Consider the following 5182-nt stretch of genomic DNA (forward strand, 5'->3'; position numbering starts at 1 on the left):
AATTTCATAGATTTTAGAATGTTGAATTCAACTTCCTCGTTTTGAAGCCTGAGAATCAGTTTGCCTCCCTCAACATCAATCAGTGTTCGTCCGGTGGCGAGAAAAGGCCTCCCTAACAAGATCGGGACTTGATCATCTTCTTCAATGTCCATGATCACGAAGTCAGCTGGGAAGATGAACTGATCTACCTTGACCAAAAGGTCTTCCACCACTCCAACCGGACGCCTTATAGACCTGTCAGCCAACTGAATTGTGACTGACGTAGGCTTTGGGTCTCCCATTCCTAATTTCCTGTAAACAGACAACGGCATAAGATTTATGCTTGCACCAAGATCACATAAAGCACATTTAAAATGAACCTTGCCTATTGTACATGGAATGCTAAAACTACCAGGATCTTTAGATTTTTTAGGTAACGGATTTGTTAGCATGGCAGAACATTCCTGGCTTAGCATTACGGTCTCATGATCTCCTAATTTTCTCTTTTTAGAGATCAGTTCTTTTAAAAATTTTCCATACACGGGCATATTCTCAAGAAGTTCAAGAAACGGGAGGTTAATCTCGATTTTCTTAAACACATTCAACATTTTGGAATAATCCTTGTCTAACTTAGCTCTCCCAGAAGTAGGATAAGGCAAGGTAACGTGTGTTGGTGGTACATCAGTTTCAGTAATCGGAGTTGGATCAGAAACACTTACCTGTGGAGCAGACGGGGTAGAGATATTACCAGGAATCGGGTCTGAAGCCTTGTCTTACTGAGGCACAAAGGTTGGTGCGCTTACCTGTGTTCCGCTCCTAAGCGTGATTGCTCGTGCTTCCTCTTCTACCAATTTACTGACCTGTGTTTGAAGCCTTTGGCAGAAAGCTTCATTGTGTGCCAATCTTCCTTCTATGGCACTCAAGCTCTCTCTTAGGACATCTATACTTCTCTCCCATTCAGTCTCAGAACCTGATCCTCGATGTCTGTCCTGCTGCCAATGCGTGCCATTTGACCCATATTGTTTTAGATAATGGATCTGTTCAAGTACAATCGGGCACTCCACGTTCTTATGCCCTCGGCTACACACCTCACAGCTTGCTACTGGTTCCGATGATTTCAGTTGAGTTTCCAATAGATCTACTTTTTCTGTAAGCGCTGCTATCTGATGATTTGATTCTGAAAATATTCCAGGGAACTCTTTGGCTGTTGTGCCTCTTCTTGGAGCCGGCTTCTCAACTTGCCAACATGCGCTCCGTTCAGCTAATTCTTTCATCAGATTGTATGCTTGAACTGCAGTCTTGTTGAATAGATTTCTCCCGCTGCTGCATCCAGAAAGGCACGGCTGACAGGAGATATTCCTGAGTAGAACATGTCAACAAGCTGGTACCGCTGGTAACCATGGTGGGGGCACCGTCTTAACAACTTCTGAAACCTCTCCCAGGCTAGATGCAAGTTCTCACTATCGGACTGCCTAAACGAGGTGATGTCACTTCTGAATTGTGCAGTCTTTGACGGAGGGAAGTACTTTGCTAGAAACGCTGATACTACAGTGTCCCAGTCAGTGAGAGACCCTGGCTCAATGGATTGTAGCCATTCTGCAGCTTCTTCTTTCAAAGAAAATCTAAACAGCTTCTGGAAGATCTGTTCAGATGCGACGTCTTCACACATGAAAGTGCTGCAGTATTCCATGAATTTGTCAAGATGTGAGTTAGGATCTTCGTAGTAATCCCCACCGAACTATCCCGAGTTCTGGATCATCTGAATCATTGTTGGTCTGATTTCAAATGACATTGCTGTTATTGTCGGATCGAGGATGCCAGAGGTGCTTATAGGCCGCTTTGCCCTCAACAGCTCCATGACCGACGAATCTTCAGCCATTGTGTCACCCTTTTTCGTCCTGCAAGAACAATATCAGCTTAAGAATCAAAATGCAATGATGAGTAATTCCCAGAACCTCGGTTCTTGGAATTCCAAACAATTATATAAACCTATCACCAAAAATAAACTAGTTATAAACAAAAATAGTCCCCGGCAACGGCGCCAAAACCTTGATGCTCGTAAAATATATAGCAGTTGACAGGACAAGTGTATCCTATCGCAGCAAGTAATACAGTACTAAGCACATGATCGAACCACAAGGACTATTTATCACAACTAGTCGGCCCAAAGTGGGAACACAATTGTTCGGAAGGGTAAATATGGAGTAGAGTGATTAAAGAGGCTAATTTCTAAAATGAAAGATAAAAACGTTTGACAGGGAAGAATTCGAATTAATTGATGAGACAATCTAAGATGGGGATTCCCTTAATTGGATCACATGTATGATTTACTGGGATTTAGTTTCATATCATAATGATAATTGACGGTAACCACCTAATTAACCACATGGAGATTGTCAGTCTCCTGTAGTCTATTCATATGCATTTGGTTGACGGCTTGATTAGGCATATAACCTAGGGCATGCAAAGCATTAAGGTCTGTGGTGATTAAGGCTAAAGCCGTAGCCCAGCCACTAGCCCGCACTCCTAGTGGTCTCTAACGAGGTCAGATTATGCTAATTCGGATTAGGTAATTCCTTGGTCAGGTATCTACCTATCTGCAATCCTAAATTTGTCAGACTCAAGGCATTAGGTTCTGCTATGTCAGGCTAGTTGATCATCATCGAATCTCATTCTAGCAATCATCCTATCTCTGACAAATCTAGACATTAAGCTCACATAATCTAATCAATTGGAAACAATCCAGTAAACTAAATCCCTAATCATACATGGTTACGCAATCAATTTATCCCCATCCCAGATTGGATGGGGATTAGTTCATAGTTAAATTAAACAAGCAACTATAACACGCATTATAAGCCTGAATCATCATTAATTCAAATAAGCAAAAAGCAAGAGACAGAGTAAGGAATTAGGAATATAAAACCCGATTTCGTCTGATTCTGATTACACAATGGAGAGAACTCCCCTCACTAATCTTCAATAAAACAGCAATACAATGGTAGAAAACCCTAAAATCTACTAAAAAGAAGAAGGAAGGAGGAGGAAGAGATCAATAAAGCAGAAAAAGAAAAAGGTAACCCCCACAAAGGAGGCACATTGTTCTATTTATAGTGCTAGGTGTGTCAGGGGTATTTTGGACATTTATTTTGGCCAGAATTCGCGCCCTGAAGGTGAGAAAACGCTGGGAAATTGCTTCTTAGTGTCTCGTCTCGTCGAGACAAGAGGTGTCTCGACGAGACGAAAGGGTGTCTCGGCGAGACAATGGGTGTCTCGTCGAGACACCACGTGATGGTTCCCTTTGGGAACCATCGGGCCGCCTTGTCTCGGCGAGACAGGCTGTGTCTCGGTGAGACGAGGGCCTGTCTCGACGAGACAGACACTGTCTCGGCGAGACAGGTGTTGAGAAGTCCGCAAACCCCTCCTGGACGCATCTGTTTCGGTCCCTGCTTCCAGCATTTGTTCTGGTGGTCCTTGAACTGTCCGGAAATGCTCAAAACGTCCTAAAAACACCTGAGAATACAGAAAATGCCATAAATAACGGAAATGATTCCTTTTAACTAATAGATAGAAAAATGATACTGAAATTTAATGGAAATAAAGCAAAAACGAACTAAAACAATCCTAAAAACCCTATATAAATGGGAGCTATCAAAAACAACGACTGAAACAACAGAAGCGGTTGAGGTACCCGAAGAAGTCCCATTAGATGAGACTCTAGTGGCACCTATTCGTAGATCACGAAGAGTTCGTGAACTCCCAGTTAGATATGGTTTTCTAGTGGGAGATGATGACGAGGTTCCCGTGTTAGACGACGAACCCGAAAACTACGAAGAGGCTCTTACTAGTCCCGATTCTAAAGCATGGCTTGAGGCCATGGATTCTGAAATGGATTCCATGTATACTAACCAAGTTTGGACTTTGGTTGATCCACCCGAAGGGATAAAACCCATTGGGTGCAGGTGGATCTTCAAAAAGAAGACTGATATGGATGGAAAGGTTAGCACCTACAAGGCTAGGTTGGTAGCGAAGGGATATCGTCAGAAACAAGGTGTTGATTATGACGAAACCTTCTTTCCTGTTGCTATGTCCAAATCAATCAGAATCATGCTTGCAATTGCCGCTCATTTTGATTATGAGATTTGGCAAATGGATGTGAAAACAGCTTTCCTAAATGGAAATCTGCTTGAGGATGTATACATGATGCAGCCTGAAGGTTTCATATCAAAGGATGCAAATAAAGTTTGCAAACTTCAGAGATCCATTTATGGACTCAAGCAAGCATCTAGAAGCTGGAACAAGCGTTTTGACGAAACCATAAAACAATTTGGTTACGAACAAAATTGCAAAGAAGCTTGCATTTACAAGAAAGCAAGTGGGAGCTCTATAGCATTTCTCATACTATATGTGGACGATATACTGTTAATGGGAAATGACATTGCTCTATTACAATCGGTGAAAGTTTGGTTATCTGGTAACTTCTCAATGAAAGACCTTGGTGAAGCAGCCTATATACTTGGTATAAAGATCTACATAGATAGATCGCGTAGACTGCTTGGTCTTTCACAGGCTACATACATTGAAAAGGTGCTAAATCGGTTTAGCATGCTTGAATCGAAACGAGGTAACTTACCCATGGTACATGGAGTAAAGTTAAACAATCATCAATGTCCTAAAACTGATGATGGCAAACGACGCATGGCTGTAGTCCCGTACGCCAGCACGATCGGTTCGATTATGTATGCTATGCTATGCACTAGACCTGACGTAGCATTCGCGTTATCTGTAACGAGTCGTTACCAAGGGAATCCGGGAGACGAGCATTGGATTGCCATCAAGAACATTCTTAAGTACTTGAGAAGGACTAAAGATATGTTCCTAGTGTACGGAGAAGGAGATCTGAAAATACAAGGATTTTCAGACGCTAGTCATCTCACAGATGAGAATGATTTTAAATCCCAATCAGGATACCTGTTTATCCTAAATGGGGGCGCGGTCAGTAGGAAAAGTTCCAAGCAGGGAAGCGTAGCTTTCTCTACGACCGAGTCAGAGTACATCGCTGCTGCGGAAGCGGCAAAGGAAGCAGTTTGGATTAGAAAGTTCATTACAGAACTAGGTGTGGTGCCTGACATTGTCAATCCCATTACTCTGTACTGTGATAACAATGGAGCCATTGCGCAAGCAAAGGAACCACGGTCTCATA

At 42.5% G+C, this 5182-nt stretch overlaps 1 non-coding gene across 1 annotated transcript; it reads left to right on the forward strand.

The window, feature by feature from the left end:
- Window positions 1-1373: 1373 nt before the first annotated feature.
- On the forward strand, window positions 1374-1480 carry LOC136231623 (small nucleolar RNA R71). Its single transcript, XR_010689994.1, has one exon. It is a non-coding gene; the product is annotated as a small nucleolar RNA R71 (small nucleolar RNA).
- Window positions 1481-5182: the final 3702 nt, after the last annotated feature.

This window comes from Euphorbia lathyris, chromosome 5, assembly GCF_963576675.1.
Source record: "Euphorbia lathyris chromosome 5, ddEupLath1.1, whole genome shotgun sequence".
In the NCBI taxonomy this organism is placed as follows: domain Eukaryota; kingdom Viridiplantae; phylum Streptophyta; class Magnoliopsida; order Malpighiales; family Euphorbiaceae; genus Euphorbia; species Euphorbia lathyris.